The sequence below is a fragment of the Cottoperca gobio genome, chromosome 16 (genome assembly GCF_900634415.1).
Source record: "Cottoperca gobio chromosome 16, fCotGob3.1, whole genome shotgun sequence".
NCBI lineage: Eukaryota > Metazoa > Chordata > Actinopteri > Perciformes > Bovichtidae > Cottoperca > Cottoperca gobio.
Window position 1 is genome coordinate 18,141,291 of NC_041370.1, and position 19,318 is coordinate 18,160,608.

Genomic DNA, 19,318 nt, shown 5'->3' on the forward strand with positions numbered 1-19,318 from the left:
TGTAAAAACAAATTCCCCCACCCTTAGCTTTAACAGAGTTCTGTGTTACGATCCGCTCTGAAGAGTTGGAAGCCTGCTAGCTTCAGCCCAGCCTCCGGGATCGTTTTGCACAGCCACGTCTCCGTGAAACACAAAGCGGAGGATAAAGAAAAGCCTCTGTGTTTCGCCACAAGTAGCTGACGTTCGTCCAGTTTGTTGCACAGTGAACGCACGTTGGAGAGAAATATGCCTGCTAGTGGGGTGCGGAGACGCACAAGCACTCCAGCACATTTTTCCCTCCTCCGGCGTTTAACTGCATGAGCAAAGGTGAGCGCACCTTTGACTACAATGTCCAATAATACGACTGAACAGAGAAACGTGGGAAATAAATCCACTGGAGTTGTTCCTCTGATGTTCATGAGCTCTTCTTGAGTGAAAGAGCTCAGGGTATCGCAAAAAATGGAGTTAACGAACAAAACAAGACAAACCAATGCGCACCAACACACCGAGGCAGCCGTCCGTGGCTCCATCTTACATTACATAGCTGAGACTCACTTATATGAAGAGAGTTGTGTTATTATAGTGTCCTCACATATAATCAAGCAGAGAACCAGCCACTCACTAGGGTTGTAAAATTCTTTGAATATTCAAGGAGGAAATTTCCAATAACAGGAGTTTATGTGGAATTAATGGGAATAAAAACGGAAAGAAAGGGTTAACGCCTCAGGTTGTATTTAACTATGTTTATGATGCTCAGGTGTTTTAGGTGGCTATGTTCACTAGATTTTTTTTTATTGCACCCTCAAAGGGAATAGCATAAAGTTATTAGTTTATTAGCGGCACCTAACATCTTAACAATACAAAAACATCCAATAATAATCTTTGAAGGTGATATGTTGAGCTTTGGTTGTCAATGTGTGAGAGAGGTGTTGATTAAATTCTGTGGTCATTTTGAGGCCAAAGTTAGTGGTGGTGTATGGTGTTACAGTTATATTGAATAGGATGATTTATTACAGGGCTGTTGTATTGGATTATAAACCTAATGAACTGTTAACATAGTCATGTCTATAATTATCAACGCTTTAGCATGCGCTCTGTTAATGAACCAGATGAGTGTGGCACCATGTCTATAAATACTACTGCCCGCCCAAGTGATTGAGAGAAAAAGAGTTGTTTCAAATACATCCTGTATCTGTTCTGTTATTAGATATACATAGGAACATGTTTGCACATATTAAAGTAATGAGTGTTAACCCAAGCTTATGATATGATATTTTTATTATTTTATTTGGAATCTTGCTGTATTTTTTTTTTATATGCATCTTTTTGCATCTAACTTGTAATTTAAAAAAAAGTATTCAAATGAATTATTCTCCTAATTTTTGCCGTCTCTCCCCTCTTTCTCTTTCAGGTATGCAGTGAATAACCTCTGTACATCCAAGTGTGTGTGTGGTTCTGCTTCCGGTTCTCCGACTCCCAACTGTCCCATGCTTGAGACATCCCGACCGGCTTTGTCCACTCCAGTCCAGTAAAGCACTTGAGACAAATGTAATTTGGTTTTGTCCCATTAATCTTTTGGCAAGTCCAAGTTTTGTCCATGGCTGGTCGAGTTTTAAATCGGTAACCTCTCAGCGCCAAGCTGGACCGGAAGACGTCTCCTCCCCACGCCTGCTCCTCTACCCCGCCCCCTAAACCGTCTTCAGAGCACACAGTGTGGCTCCACGACCCAGGGCTCCGATTGGCCAGCGACGAGCAGGAAGAGGAGGACTATGTCAGTGATGCAAGTCGGCCGGCTGCACTCCAGGAGTTTACAGCCTCCTACAGAGATGCAGAGACCATTACTGGTAATGTATCATGCATACGTTTTAATCATCGGTAGACATATCTTACTGGAATCCATTTGGCAATGTTGAATCAACTCTAGATGAATACAAATATAATTCAGCTTTCAAAAATGCTCTCCTTTTAAACATCCATCTGGTTGCATTGTTTGACTCAATACAGAAATTATGTAGAAGTTCAACCAAATTAAAAGAATAATTCACCCACAAAATTACAATTTGTATATCAATTACTTACCCTGTGTTACCTTGAATTCTTGAAGAAAACTTTGTTTTCTCATGTGTCTCCATGTTGAATGAAAAGTCTAGATGAATTGAAGTAAATTGGGACGGCAAAACTTTTTACAAACTCTCACACAACTCGTGCAGTATAGTCCAAGTCTCATTTATCCAGTTGTATGCTCACTACTTCCCAAACACATGCATTTAGGCTAAAACCTTACTGTTTAAAACTCGTACGCTACTCGTCCGCGTAAGTTCGGACGACCCAAAGTATAAACCCCATTTACTTCAATTCATCAAGACTTTTCTCCGTTTTTTTATTATTCGTTCACAGTGGAGGCCTGCAAGAAATGTTTTCTTCAATATTTTAAGGTAACACACAGGGAGTAATTTATATACAAATTGTAATTTTGTGGGTGAAGTATTCCTTTTAAAAAGTATACAGTAATAACAGCCCACAATCTGTAATGGTTTTGGAATAAGCTGGGAGGAACATTGTAGGCTGAGACAAATAGTGAGAGTGGAGCTGTGAGAAAGTGTCCCTCTCTGTGACCCTTTTCTAATGTGACATCCTGTCGGTAAAGCAGCTCCAGGGGACCTCAGCTCTGTGTACAAGCCAGCATGTGAGAGGAGCTCCCAGTGGACTGTCTCTGTCAACTCTTCCCCTCATCTCCATTCATCCTTCTCTCCAAAGGAGCCGAGTGACACTAATGTCTCGTCTCCAGTGGTCACAATTTAGCTGTGCCGTGGCCCATCTCCTTTCTCTTCAGTCTGAATGAGCTTGTCTGGACCAAGTATCTGGCAGACGCTATAACAACTGACGTGATAAAAGATTATTGGATATTGATTATATTGATTATTGTTTTTCATGCAGCGGTCTAGATTCTCCCAACCTGGAATTGCAACAAACACTGCTGACAGAAAAACCTTTTGAGAATCATGATTTTACAACAGAGACTGTAGTGTTTCAATGCATAGCCATTACACTGAGAGACGGCACATCGTCTTTTGTCTCTTGTGATGAAACTTCTAAAGAAGTTTAGCAGTGCTGAACCTCTATTTAATAAGGAGTTTAGGACCCTGAGGAACGGTAAGGAATGGGGCCCAGAGGAAGGGAAAGGGAGCCTAATACAACCTGGCCAAAAGCCACATCAACAAGGCCATAAGGGTTGCCACGCACTTGTACAGCACCAGACTAATGAGTCAGTTGAGCAGTGATTGAGACAATTGTATATTCTCACACACAAACAACGGGAAAAGGCCCTTTCAGAAGTTTCCTGTAGCACACACCCTCCCACCCTTTAACATGACCTCAGTTCCTTGTATTATTTGAACACCAAAGCCTTCCACCCCGTAACAGCCACGAAGAAAGCTGGAGCTCCTGATGAAGTTTCTCACCATGAAACTTGTCTCTACTGTTAATCTAATCAGTTTCCAAACCAGTGTATCCTATCACATAGTCCTACAGGGCTGCAGCATACCCCAGTATACATTGGGCAAGAGCCAGGATGCACTCTGGAAAGGTAGATTCACAACTATAGACAGTTTAGAGTTGTCAGTTCACCAATTGTATGAAACCAGAGCTCTCGTCTTTAAGCTGAGTTGATGTTTAGCACAACCATAGTGATGCCAGAGCTTCTTCTGGAGAAGCAATTGCTGAATATTGTGTATATTTGTAGAGTCCCTGCACTGGGAGGGACCGCACCTATTTTATATGGTCACTGGATCCGTGCATTAATGGCTACTTCCTACTGCATGCTGCTCAACCAAGCTCAGTTAAGCAGGAAGTGGACAAAGTAAAAGGAACACTGTATAGTGTACTCAAGTACAGTACCCTGGAAAGCTTATTTGAAGCGTATTACTTCTAGTTTTGTTGAAACTTTGTCAAGTGTTACATTTTGCAAGAAATGTATGAGCTTGTTTATTGTGTGGTATTATATTGTAGGGCTGCAACTAATGATGATTGGTACATGTTAGTGCAACAACCAGCAGTGTAACACTTATTTAGCTAAATCAGATGATGAAGTGTCATGCTGTGGTAATATCTACTGTAGTTATGCGTCTTTAAAATCAGGTCAATGCTGCCATCTGCTGGTATGATGGGAACAATATAACAAACTTAACTTTCCTTTATCTGGTCATTTTGAGTTTCTTTCTCATCTCTTTATTTCCTTCTGTGTCTCGTTCTCATCCCTCTCTGTCTGTCACGTCTCCCTGCCTAACTCACTAGTTGAATACCTCCTCGCCGAGAGAAAGTTTGTGTGTTTGCGGGTATAATTTCACCAAGTCTTGAGAATGAATGGACACAAAGAGCTGAATAGAACAGCTCATTGCCACGGGGCAGTTCCTGGGCGTGAGGTTAATTCTCCGTGGTTACCAGCCAGCAGTGACGTAAAGAGTTGAGTAACTGTGAAAATTGCTTGGTGAGGAGGGAGAGAAAGAGCAGGAGCAACCAGGCAGAGGGAGGACGGAGAACCTGAGTGAGACGAAGGCAAAGTTATGCAAGTGGTCAAAAGGAGCACACACACACACACACACACACACACACACACAGAGCTGACTCAGAGCCAGGTAACACGAAACTGGGTTGTGTGGCGAAAGCATCTTCTTTTAGCTAATGCAGCCGTCTATAAGTGTTGTTAACTTTATTGAAGTGTAGTCGTTTTGTGGGATTTTGAATGAACTTGGTCTTTTAGATGTATGCCACATCTGACAGTGTTGCCATGGATACAGTGTTTTTGTAAAGGAAAAGACTGAATCATCCAATGTAGAACTGACAGCAAGGAGACGGGCTGTCCCTGAACCGGCTGGACTGTATAGTAACCATTCTGCAACGCTGCATAACAGTAATATTGAAATTACTTAATGCATTTGCATCTGAATATACTTTTGAGAGGGAGTTTGTGACAAATGCAGCTAGATTAACTTTACTCTAAAACAGAATTGACAAAGATGTGCACAACCCTTGCTTGTTTTCTCTCTTTGTTATTCTGGCTCCTTTTTCATTCTCATGAAAGCGCTGTTGTTGTTGTGTGACGTTGCATGTTTACATATCTTGTACGGCCACATGTCCTGTCATGTCCATGCCTCCTTTCCAGCTCTTGTGTCGGTCTTATTTTACACAACAAGCGCTCGTTATTGCAACAAGAATATAAAATGACAATTACAACTTTGTCCGCTAAAAGAATGCCCAGCAAATGTTTGGAAATCTAACTGCAATCAAACTGGATTGTATGGTAATTATTTTTATACAAGCTAACACATTAGCAAAAACGACACGCATACTGGACTCGGAGATTACAGGGTCAGTGACATTTAAACACCTTCGTACAGCCTCCCACACATGGAGCTTGTAGGCTGCCTGTGATATTTGACCACGTTGACGTACTCTCCTGTATTTCATTCACTTAACCTCTGTGACTGGCGGCAGCTTTCAACTGTAGCCCCAGTCTAATTCTGGACAGGGTTGTGCTGCAGCTCCATGAGAACAGAGTGGAAGTATTTGGTTGAATGGCTCCAATGGGGGAAGTTGGTTCTAAGTGTTAGTTGGTTGTAGTTTATTGTCAGGCCATTCTTTTTATTGACGTTTCTCATGAAAGGTACTTGGATTATCTAGAAAACAGCATGCAACCTTTTAATACAGTGCTGAATGCAAACAATCCAAACTATGATCCAACATCCTCCAGGACTCGATCAAATCCCTGAATAACTCAGAGGAGAGAGTGATGCAACATTCAAGTTACTTTTCGACAGTCAGATTGTTTCTCTGGACTGTTTTTGCCAGTCACCAGTGGTGGTGCATAAAACCAAGCATACATTCGGAACAGTTACTCAAAACGGATTTTGTTTAATTTCTAAAATAAAATCTTTCAATCATCTTCCCTTCCTATTTTTTTTTTCCGGTCTAAACTACTTGTGAAACACCCTAACCAGTCAAAACAGGAAGTTTTGTAAGTAGTAATTATAAACGGATTAGTTTAGCTATTGGTCTGCTTCTAAGACCTTAAAACACGGCTTAGGAACACATTTACGGATACCAGGTGCTTTTTTAGTGCCAAACCTGCTGGGATCGGTAGGATTACAAAGAAAAACACACTAAGTGGGTTTTCTGGCAGTTCTTCTGCAGCTCTGCCTGTGTTGTACAGGACATGATTACGGCTTTAACTGGGCTGAATCTGTTACATGACCTGCTGCTCTGGCAGTAAAATAAATGTCTTTACACTTGCTATTCTCTACTTCATCGTTTCTTTCATCAGGTCTGTGTCTCTCCATGTAAGAGTTTTGAATAGAGTCGGGGGAAGATAGATAAACAGTTGTAGGAACAGCTTCAGGCCTGATGTTACGGAAGAGTCCATCTTTGTTTGCTGGCTGTCAGAGAGAGAGAGAGAGAGAGAGAGAGAGAGAAAGAGGGGTAGAGCGAGCCGCGGGGCGGTCCATGTGGATATCGTCATTGGCATGTCAGGCATGACGAACCAGTTTGGCTCGGGTCTCTCCTCTTCACTCCTCCCTCCCTCCCTCTTTTCCTGTCTTTCTCTTGCAGTCTCTTCCACCCAGTGCCGTCCTCTAAAACTTTTAGCACCCTCTCTCTTGTTCTTCCTGTGTCCCTCCCAACGCTCTCTCTCTCCTCTCCGTGTTATTTCTTACGACCTTGCCCTCCCCCGGTCCAGTGGAAAATGTGATTGGGGGGCAGTGGAGTTGGTGGTTGTCGGGCTTCAGGCACCATGAGTAAGTACACTGCACAGCGTGGGTTTCTGCCAGTTTCAGCTGGTCTATAGTCAAGTTTTGTCTGCCTAATCTCTCTATCTCTTCTCTTTGGTTGTTTGCCTTGCTGTCTGTGAATCAGCTGTTTGGACTTGTATAGTTAGCGGAGCCTCAGGGATTTGCCTTTAAAAGTTCACTGTATTTTCAAGCTTATGTCAGTTCTTAAACATCTGAAGGAATATAAAACTTTAAACCTTACATTGTAAGTTTATGGAATAGTTTTTCAAAAGTTTACAATGAATGTATTTTAGAAAGGTCAACTTGTCTCTGTATGTCTTGACCACAAGTAGCACTACTGTACTGTAATAGTTTACAGGAGGCAGCCATGTTGGACAAAAGAGGCGTTGCACTAGGATTCAAACTTGTCCTTTTCTGTTTAGCAACATTTTAACAACATGAATCCAGTCCACGTGCTTTCATACACCATTATTCTCTTACCGAGTGTTGGGTCTCAGTCCAGTGATGCTATACGTGCAGTGTTGGTACTTGTGTGGGTCAACTGTTTGGTTAGGCAAGTTCATTTTTAACACGGGCACTTCTGCTTGATCTTAATTGTTTATTGCTTTGCTGTAGTTTGACCAAATTCGGTGTGTTTTTGGATCTGTGTAATTATTCTCAGCGTGTTTCTACTGTGACAGAATGACCTGATCTTGATTTTAGCACTTGTCTCAGTCTTTCTGCCTTTCTCACTCTGTGTCCTCTGCACATGTTGACATGTGTGTTTATTGCTCATATTGACAGTGGCCTATTCTTACACTTGAACTTTCTTTCTCTGGTGGCTTCTAGCTGCTGCTAATGTTGCCATGACCCTGCAGGTTGTGTTCTTTGAGCCAGCAGTCTATAATTACAAGAATATTGAACTTCTCCTGGTCATATATCAGCTTTGTTTATTGATCCCAAATCTAAATTGAAAAGTTTTGTAAAGTTAAAACTTAGATTTGTTTTAACAAGTTGCTCCTTGATTTAGTAAACAAGTAAATAATGTTACCACTCTCCTGCTAGATGTAAAGAAGTCCTTGCGATGTGCGTTGTGATATCATGTGATACGGTTCATTGTCTCTAAGCAGAACACAACAACACTGTTTGTTTAATTTGTACTTTGAACAGTCCTGAATGAATTTATTACACTATTTGTAACCTATTTAGCGTTAAAGTTTCTATTTGATAACTAAAAAATGTATCTTCAACTAAGTTAAAACTAGATAAGTAAACACAATCATACAAGGTGCGTCTTTTGATTTGTTCTGCTAAATACAACACACACACACACACACACACACACACAAATATTTTGCTGTTTCCATTGACCTTTTGTCAGCACACACAGCAGGGAAGGGTTTGCTCTATATTTATCTTCATTAGCTGAAGTGCTTTGGGATTCTGACCGGCGAACATCTGGATCTGGTTTGTGCAAATATGTTTGGGTCATTTTAGGGTTGTGGTCAAATCACTTGTGTCTGTATCTTTAACGAAAACGTTACATTGTTTGCTTAAAAGTCAAACCTGTGTAGATTAAAAGTTAATACTGGATTACATTTTAAATTGAGTTGTTAACGTTTTGGTGCTAAAGATTTGTATTTAATCTAGGTTTAAAGAAAAGACGTTTAAATTGAATCTTTCTTAATTTTAAGCCAGTTTAAAAGTTTGGTGCTACATAATTTTATCATCAAGTTAAATCATGAAAGAGTAGTTTTTAACACTTTAGTAGTGTTATATGGTGGTCTGGTGATACGCCTTCCAAACAAAACACTAGAAGGTTGGGAGTTCAATACCAGGGCTGTCACCATTGTACCCCTGAGCAAGATACTTAACCCTGAGTTACTCCAGGGAGACTGTCCCTGTAGTTAGTTCAATGTAAGTGGCTCTGGTTAAGAGCGTCTGCTAAATGACCTGTAATGTAATGTTATACACCCCCGATTCAATAGAGCCAAAAAGATCAAATGCATGAAGATGCAATGCAACACAAATAAAAGTTAAAGGCACAAAGTTAAAGGTTTAAACTTAGTTTATTTTGTCTAGTAAAAAGAGTGATCACGTCCAGAAGATTTAAACCAAATGTAAGATTAGCCAAAGACGATATGAATCTTTTCTGAGAATCATCACTCCATTCTAAGATGGCACATATTAGTAAAATGTTTGATTAATGGTAAAATGTCCTTTTTCTAATGGATGACATTTGTAGGAAGTGTGTGTGTGTGTGTGTGTGTGTGTGTGTGTGTGTGTGTGTGTGTGTGTGTTGCCTTTTTCAGCACAGTCAGTCATTCAGTCTGGATTGGAAAACTGTGAGACAGCATTGTTAGAGAGACAGACGGCAGAGGAGAGAGACAGAAATAGAGGGAGACAGAGAAACAAAGGACATTATTTTTTATTGTATGTTAATTCTCATTCAATGCCTTTGCTAATTCTGTGTATCCAAGAGCTTGTCACGTCTACATTTCTGTGGAAGAAGCGACTAAAACCTCAAATCTATGTGTGAACAGAGAGAGCCTGTGTGTTCTAAGAGTCCTAGATGGATGCCCCTTTTAATGGCACACTAGACTGATGTGTGAACAGAGAGGCACATAGCTGAAAGCTTAGGTAAGATTATTCAGTTTTCAACAGCAGCACACAAATGTGGCTCTCTGGTCGACTCCGTGGTTTCAGTAGGAGGCTGCTGTTGACTTAGTTAAGAGTGTGTAGAGCGGTTTACTGCCATGTTAAAGATGACTTCTTGTGATGTATAAATGGCTGCAAAACATGTTATTATTTAACCCTTTTATGGAGTAAATGAAAGTAGCAGCAGTTTGTTTGATCACTAGAAATTGCACGTTTACTCTGTACTGACTTTTGAGGAAAATGGGTCTAAATAATAATGTGCTGAGATTGCATTATTGCAGCCAGTATGCAACACATAGGGTTCTATTTTCATTTGTTGCAATCTAACACAATCAAAGGGGTGCACTGAACAGCCCAAATCAAAGAAGGCATTTGATTGATTTTACTCAACAAATTGAACCTGACCTTCAGTTGGTCTCCATTTCTGAGTGCTGCACAGAGGCCAGGAGTGGTGGGGTAGTTCCTCACTGTACCGCTAGAGGGCACCCTTTACTTTCAGCTCTAATGGACTGATGAACTGTCTTGTTTAAAATGGATTATAAATGAGGAGAGTGATTTGTTACAAATACCCAGAGATGACATTTTAGCACTTCTATCGTTATCCCTGCTGAAGACGATATCATCGTTGACTACAGCCAATAGTTTTTTCAAATTTTAATGAAGGGTATTGTGAAAGAAAAGAGAAAATACTGTACACTGTTTGTCTTTCTCTGTGTGCAGATGTGTGTAACAGTACTGATTTGCCGGAGCTCGAGATTATCAGCTTATTGGAGGAACAGCTGCCCGTCTACAAGCTGAGGGCCGACACCGTCTTCGGCTACGAACAAGATGATTGGCTGCACACGCCACTGGTGGACTCCAACTCTGCCCTCAACCTGACCACTGAACAGATCGAGGAGACTCTCAAATACTTCTGTAAGTTCATCACACACTGTGGATTTTAGAGGATTTAGTGAAAACAATACAGTGTCCAACTTCTTCTAAGGATGATTGTTGTAGTAAGAATTAGGTTTTCTAGTAACCCACTCTGTCCACACCCAAAATCTGTAAGCGTCTTGTGATTTCGCATCAGACAAAGACGACTTATGTTAATATTTCCTGAGATGTTCCAGAAATTTCAACATTAATACTCTTAACTTCAAAAACTACAGACAGATTTATAGGTTTAACCTTCAGGAAACTGTGTGACAATGAGGATTTAAGTTTGAGAGGTGAGAGATTTAAGATTTGTTCTGACCTTGAGCGAGCGAGATGGCCATCTGCCCATCAGGGTTGGCGCGACAGCTGACCATGGTTGCCACAACAAACACACATGATGCATCGCTCTCTCTCTGCTGGTTAATGTTTTGCTTTCTCTTGCACTCAGCCCTCCGTTATGTATTAATGCACGTGTCCACTCTCGTCTTATCAAACTAAGAGCTGCCTTGTGGTTGACGGCATCGCCAGCTGTAAACCACACACACCCACTTGCACACAATTGGAAGCAAACGCACACAATTTCTAATAAAAACATGTGCACCCAACAAACCAAGGTAACTTAAAGTGGGTTTTTTCACCATCAATAATTCAGTTCTAATTCACGTCTACTTGAGAAGTGACTCGGGGTTAAATAAAAAGAAATGGTGTCTAAAAACAGTTCACGCGTCTTTATAAATAGACTTAGCGGAGAAGTGTAACTTCACCTTGTTGCCCCATGTTGACACTGTCACTTTGGCCTTGACATTTATCATAGCCAGCCAGGCTACAGGTCATGACAAGGTCATGTTACATAAGAAGCAGTACGAGACATTCTGCAGGGGTGGTTTTGCAAAATAGTAAACATTGCATTTGTGCTTTATTATGAACTGTATTCTCCACATATGAGTTTCATCCTGGAGGCATGCTTCTCATTATCGCCTCAAACAGATGGCCGGGTATCGAAACCCTCAGGGCCATGAATAAGGAGGAAGAGGTCATATTGGTTTCATCCTGATCGCAAAGCTGTGTTGAAGTCTAGGAATATTTTCTCATACATAGTATGTATATAATAGTCAATACATAGTAACCATGTTAAACTTGTCCTTTCTAACATTCATCTTTACCTAGAGCTCCTGTTGTGTAACATTATTATGAATTAACAGGGTGCACACTGTTAAAGCACCGAGGTGGTTATTGATTTATTTAAGTATGTAACCTGCTGCATGAGGAGTACATGTTTGAGGAGATGGTGACACAGAGGCAACTGACCAATAGAGAGCAGCTTCATGTTGTGATGACATCACACCCACATGACTCATGAGGAGATGGGTCATCTCATTGATAAATGTTCCCATAGCCATCCTAGATATAATGTTGCTGGTGGTCAGTAATAACCACCAGATAACATCCGTATTTATATGGATAATATTTTTGGTGTAGCAACTGCAAATTTACCCTTTTAAAAATGGTCATGGGATTTTTATATATATATATATATATATATATATATATATATATATATATATATATATATATATATATATATATATATATATATATATATATATATATATATATATATATATATATATATATATATATATATATATATATATATATATATATATATTCTGAAACAATATTGTCTGGTTTAAAAGATTATATAAATAAAAGTAAATTCATTTCCATTTTAGTTTTTTAACTATAATTTATCACTACCAAAAAAAGAGACGTCCGGAAAGAGTGTGGTCGTGAAAGAGGTCTCAAGTTGATTCCCAAATCAAAAGATTTTAACATTATGGTTATTTCTCCAACCATGTATTTTGAATGTATATGTAGCTACATACTTCTGAAACAAAAAACATTATACCTGATCATAACAACACATTCAGACCAAATATAGAAAAATTAAACCTTTCTGAAAAAGATAAAACTAAACTATAATGAAACTATAATGAAAAACTATTATAACCTTGATTCCTATACAGTAGAAACACATGATGAACTGTAGATACATCTCTTATGTAACCCCACTGTACGTGGAGCAGTTATATGTCCTCTCTGGCAATTCAGCATTAAATGGTGTGCGAGTCACTTTATTAGCAGGAGTTGCATTTTTACACATCAAAAAGTCTAATTATTAAAGCCAACTTGCTCCCAGTAAGCATCAGTTTGTGAGTCTGCCTTTAGCCTGATAGCTACTAGTGGTGGCCTTGTGTTAGCTTCATCCTGCAAGTATAAATGTGTATTGAGCTTATTTCATCCCCCGCCAGCTAAAATGACTCGCTCTTGAATGCCCATTGTGTTCATTCATTTTGGGTTAGCCACGTCACCTCTGCCAACACTGCACTGCTTTCCTGCTAACTGCTCTACATGCTATGCTGCTCAGCGTCAGGCCTTGGAGGCTGAGCCTGTTACTATAGCAACCTCACAGAAGGACAAAGTAGAGGAGACGAGGGGGCGATGCTTGCATACAAATGTAGGGCGGGAGCAGGCTGGTGATATTGCTCCCTCTGATTGGCTGTAGGCATCCTCTAACCCCGCCCACACCTCTGTCATGATTCTCATCATTTCTGCTGCAAAACCCGTGACTGCTGCTGCTGCTGCTCGCTCTCTCAATCTCTGTGTTTATTGAGTCATTGTTAGAGATACGGTGGTGCTTGTGTAGAGCTAGTGCTGTCACTGAGCATGGGACGTTACAGAAGAGAAGTGTTGTAGTATGACCTCCAATAGACTGGGCCAGAGGACAGACTGCCAGGAGCACAGGAAGACGAACTGACAGGAAGCTATTAATGGATGGAGACGTGAAAGGATAGAATCTGGCACATTTGCTGAAGCTTTGGAGTGACTGAGGAAAACTAATGGACAGAAAAGAAAGAAAGACCAAAGGACACAGAAAATGCCAGATTCCAACTGACACATTTGTTGAAGCGGTGAAGAACTAACAAAGGACAAAAAGGATAATAAAGTGACAATGTTTTTTTCTGCTCACAACTGATGACACAAGTAACGGTTCTGTGGGATGACACGCAGAAATCGCACCAGCACCACAACAAATATGGAGCATAATAGGCTGACAGTTTGCTGTTAATGAGTGTGGGCCAGAAATGGAACATATGATGAGAATGGGCAGGCTGTCACCGATAATGACTGTGTGCCAGCTGGGAGCTGCAAAGTATGCTGGGAGAGCAAAACTGGACACGGACTGAGGAACAGACACAATCAGTAACTGGTTAGAGCCCAGCGACAACTGGTTGTCTCAAAGCATGCTGGGACATTGGAATCAATACGTCGGTCTGTCAGAGCAGTGAGGATGAACAGACGAGGCCAGACCAGAGGCCAGAGGTTTGTCAGTGGAGACTACTACGAGCTGGATTGGTACTATGAGGAGTGTACTGATGGTAAGACCACAGGCTGCGTCACTTTTATGCAGTGACGTCTTGTTGTTGAAGAGTTCACTCAAACTACTAACGGCACTGATGTTACTGACTATGTAGCCATGGTAAGAGGTTGATTTCATATACGCTATAGTGCTTTCTGTTGAATAGTTGAACTCAATTGAAGAAATTGTGTGGGATATAGAAATACATACAGTAGTAGATGGTAGTAGCTTTAGTGTAACTGCTGTGGTTAGGCATGAGACGCTGTGAAAGTTTGATGTCACGATTATCCTGACTATGTGCCATATAACTAAACTTGCCTTGCCTTGGCCAAATTTGCGATATTATCAAAAATGCTTAAAACTTTTCAAATGGCACTAAACCATACTGGAATCACTATGTTATAATTCATAAGGTTCCCCCAGCATAAATACAGATTCAATAGTTAAGAATAGCAACATTGCATCAGTCTGTTCTTTCCTACATGATTATTCATGTGTTTTTTAAATCGGCTCTATTTTTCACTTCTCTACCTTGATAGTGAGCTAGAAAACCTTTTCAAGTCTCTTGTTAGGGTATTCCCGATTATCCCGATAATAGAGATTCATCTAAATCAACTCATTGTGTTATTTTATCACGATCCGCGATGTAATCCTACTTCGTCCCAGCCCTAGTTGTGGTATGCTGTAAACATGCACTGACGGTTCCAAAACAAGACACAAGCTGTCGAGAAACTACACTGACCCAACAAGTGAGCTGCACAGTCCCTTAGATTAAGATCTCAGCGTACGTGTAATGTAGCAATACAGAAACATAATTAATAGTTAATGGTAGAAAGTACTTCCTGGTAGGAGAGTTTGGAATCAAAGTTCATTGGTATAAGAAGTGCCTTGATGAAGTCATGTGTATGTGTTTAGAGTTAGTAGAGCCAGGTTTCCTAACATGTCCCCTGCTGACACACACTGAGGTTAAAGTGAAGGGAGGTTCATATTAAACCAGCTTGGTGAATAGGTAGACATTTAACCCCCTGAACAAAAAGAAAAAGTGGATTATAAAGTACTCAAAAAAGATAAAATACATTTGAATGCCTTTCAACTAAACCCCCTAGTGGAGTCAGCTTAAACTGATTTCTGTTTGCTAATCTCTATCTAAAACAACCCAGAGAATGTGACCTTGTGGACTGGCATTCCTGACAAATATCGAGGCAGATGTTACAGTAAGGCATTACAGCTGCAGCTACAGCAGGCAGTGTCTGCTGGATACAGTAGGGGTTGTAACAGGTGCCCTGTGGCAGCTGAGTCAGTGACTCTTCTAATATAGTAGCCCATATGACAAGCTGTGTGAAGGTGTATGAAGTGGGGCTCGAGTGGTTGGTTGTGAATCCGTATAAGAGGGCTGTTTGTGCTGATGTCAGCTACCTGCTTATCAAAGAGATACCAGCTGACCTGGAGAGACTCGTAGAAGTTGGTGACAAACAATGTTTATTGTGAGAAGTGATATGTAATAAAGATATACTGTAAAGCAGCTGACTCTTCCTCCCGTCTGAGTCTCTCCTCTTGTCGTGTAAGGCAGCTTTGTTATGGCCCCATGTCTTGATGTGTTATGTAATCCATTTCACTCAACACGGCTGTAATCTGCGATAATTGAGAAAATGTGCAGTTTTGCAGTTTTGATAGTAGTATAATGTGGTTTGTGCATTTAATGTGAAGGTTTAATGCATTAAGGGAGTGAATGTGGTTTAATAGTTGTGGGTACTATATTATGCATGTGTGGCAGGGATGCTCTGTAGAGATTCTTACATAACAGTTAGAGGCGGCTCAGCCAGCACCTGATTAGAGCTGTGCAGCTTAAATGCCTGCAATATTATTTAGCCGTGGCTGCTAACACAGGTTGGTTCCCAGTCTTTGGTCAATTGTTTTCTACTACACGCTGACGATCCATTTTACAACTGGGCTTAATGCTAAAAAAGCCAAATGAGGGAGGGACATGCAGTGTCTGATACATCTTCTTGTGTAGTGTAGAGGCAGAAATAGAAAGGTTTGGTGTTTATTCTGAGATATGCGTGGGAGCGATGCAGAAGTAGGTTGGCTTATATTTAGCACAATGATTTGCCTGCCGCTCTAAGCCACCCTTGTCGATTGCAGCCTGCCAAATATTCTTTGGCACTTCAAAACAAATTGCTGGATGGATGGAGGGCGAGCAGGAGGACAGAGGGCTGGGGCTGAGAGAGAGGGGGCAAACTATTCTTCCAGTGGGGAGGTGACAGGGGGGGAGGGATAATTAAAGGAAACAAGAATGAAGCTGGGAGACGACATGGATTTGTGTGCCAGTATTTAATTATATTTACCCTTTAATAACTACTGCAAATTAACGTTGCATGTTTCTAGTCTATATAGGGTTCAAATTGTAACTGTCTCCCCTTCATCACGTGATTTAGCATTTCATTTTTAGAATGCAAACTTATCATTCATCTTGAAAGTTTTGGTTCATTTTACTGCATTTAAAAAAACTCAGCCAGCAAGTAGGACGGGAGTTCTGTTGGTAATTTTGCTACAGTTTCTGTACCAAAAAGTGAGAAATAAAAAGAGAGATGTGCAGCAATATCAGACAATCGTTGTATGAGTTGGGTGGATTTTAACAGGGTTATACATGTAACTCTTAATGATATTACTAATGATATATACTAAATGTTAGTTGTGTAAATTCCTTGTCCAAGTGGAGTGTAAAGAGTGAATGTGACCAGAAAAGCAATGGGGGAGTGAAAACAGTTCTCAGAAGCACTGAGCGCTGTTTGTCCACGACTCCTTTGTTGCCTGCAGCATGGCATCCATATGACCATTGAGTGGAGTTACTCAAGCATGCAGGATGGTACTGAGCTGGCATCCCATTTCTACACCAATTACAGTAATTATAACACTTGAGCAGTGACTAATGAGCAGAAAAGTGGGCTGCTTTGATTCACCACCTTGTCATTTATGAAGGATCCGGTCTTACCAACTCTCCTCAAATGGACATGTGACATTGACAAAGAGTACAGTACATACAGTTATTCTCTATTTGTCTTTATGAATGTGAAAAGAAAAGTCTGTAAAATATGAAGATACATTGTATATTTCTCAAAGGTAGTAAGGTTTATTACAGTTTATTGTACTTAAATTAAATGGTTACTTAATTGGAATAACAAATCAAATATGGAGCAGGATAAAAATACTTGTTGGTACTGAAACTCTTAACAAGATGAATGGTTCCATACTTTAAAGTTTTCCAGGAGGTAGACAGGTTTTGAAGCTTGTCATTGGACTCCTCTTTTTCATGCATTTCCCATTAACCCCTATGGAAGGTGCTGCAAAGTGTGGTCAACTTGTCCCAGTTCTGCCTTTTCTTGCATTTGCGTTTGAAATGCTTTTTCTGTATTTGAAATATTTTTGAGTATTTTTAAAGATCTATTTCTAGTCTCCACTCTTGGAATGAAGTGAATAGGTGAAATCAGCGCTGTGTCATAGCTCTCACCCTGTCTGTAGTACACAGGGTGCACAGTTTGTATGGCTGTGAGGGCATTAACATGTGAGCGTGTACTCACCGTCTCTGAAGCCTAGCCTCTGTCACAGCTGATCGGCTTCTGATCTGGAATTGATCCCTCTCCCATGTCTCTCCAGTCTTCAGCATTCATGTCTATTAACATGCAATTAAACAGATTAAGATTTTTAATTATTGGAATTACGAGGTAAACCTATTTTTCTGATTTAAAAAGAAAAGGTAACATTGGGCCTCATCCAGCAACATTCTCCTATATTAAGAGAAGTCAACTCAAACTGCACTAAACGTAGCCATCGGCTCTTCCCCAGGTGTGCTGAACGATGAATCTACTTGGAGGCGTGTGGCTGATTGTGTATTAACTCCCCTAAACATTTTGAAAGGGCAGATATTGGTCCGTGTGCAAATACTCTGGCACATGCCCACAAATTAAGAGACGCTACCAAAAAAGACTTTAAGAAGAAGAATGCCACAATATCACCCTCCGAGAGTTTTTATTATCTTAATAGGATCATAGGACCAATACTATTTCTTAAGCCCAACAATGATCCAATAATCCAATCATTTAAATGTTTCTATAGAATATAATCTGAATTTGATATTGATGTGTTTTTTATGTTCCTCAAATTTAAAACTTACATTGTCTTGTGGTGGAAAAACTATTTTTAAATTGTGGAAAAAAAAAAGTGTTCTTATCTTATTGTGAGAGTGATCTGGTCCACTCGTAAAATGTTCTCTTGCCTCAGAGAAGGACGAAAATGAGACATTGGTGAATCCCAGAGATCAATGGGTACTAACAAATCATGGATACAAAATGGTTTTTATATCACTTCCTGCATGACGTCCATTGTTTCTCTTTTGCTCCTCATTATATCATTAAGATGATATGATTGTGAGGAGGAAATAATCCTGAACTGTCCATTCTATAGATGTTTGTCTGTTATCATGACTTCACAGTATGGTGCATATTAAAACTGGCTTTGAATCTCCCTTTTATTAATTTCATCGTTTGCCACCCTTCCAGCCCAATTTAAACTTGCTATCCAATAAATGTCCCCTATTGATAAACAGGTTGGAGGGTAAATATGGGTTAAAACTTTCACCTACAGTATTCACTGTGACTGGCACGCCCTGGAAACAGGTGCAGCTCTAGTATTGTTTGCTCTGCCCTATTGTCACCATAGAGGCTGAACAGGACTGTACCAAGTTAGTTTCACTTGAGGGGGGTTGAAGCCAACCTGAGAAACAGGTCTCTCTATTTAAACTCTAATTTGCTCTTGTTGGTGTCAGCCTAAACCATTTCAACCATTTAAGTGGAAAATGTTAAAATGGGTTGACTGGTTGAGGATAACTGGGAGAAATATTATAGATTACTGTAAATGCTCTTGTGTTGTTAAATCTATTTTAATCTGGTTTTGTGACTGTAAAAAGCAGACAGCCTCGACTACAGTATACAGTACTTGTGCCCCCCCCCCCCCCCCCCCCGTCTGTGGTAAAGTAGAACAGTCCATTCATTGACCAGTAGCATAGTAGACAGGGAGGAGTCAGGTTATCTGGTTGTCTCACAGAGCTACCTCAGGGGACAAGTGATACACACACTGTTAGAAACTCACTCAGCAGACATGATTTGGTACTTGACAGATATACACAGACAGACTTTGCCAGTCATGTACAATGTAGTGTTTAGAAAGACAGATAGGAGTCACATACACTATTCACACCTACTGTCCTCCTTGGCACACACAGATTAGGTATTGATTCATAGATTAAAACACACCCACACATGCTCAGGTAGGAGCCATGGCGTTGCACTTGCAGGCTTCATGGTTTAGTGGATAGCCTCAGTGACAGAGTGGAGGATGGCACTGCTCACAGCTGCTGGCACTGAGGACGAGCTGGAGTACTCCAACCAGCCAGAGGAGGACGAGGAAGATGTTTGTCTACCTAGTCATGAAAGCAGGGACCAGGAGGAAGAGGAAGAAGAAGAGGAGTATGTGTGCCTTCCCGGTGATGGAAGCACAGAGCAGGAGGAAGAAGAGATGGATGAAG

General features: G+C 40.6%; 1 protein-coding gene across 1 annotated transcript in view; it reads left to right on the forward strand.

The window, feature by feature from the left end:
• Positions 1 to 1,612: 1,612 nt before the first annotated feature.
• The window catches only part of trak1a (trafficking protein, kinesin binding 1a), a 38,108-nt gene continuing 20,402 nt past the window's right edge, over positions 1,613 to 19,318 (forward strand). Inside the window, 2 exon segments of the mRNA XM_029450962.1 lie at positions 1,613 to 1,823; positions 10,119 to 10,313. The gene's annotated coding sequence lies outside the window, so the exon portion shown is untranslated.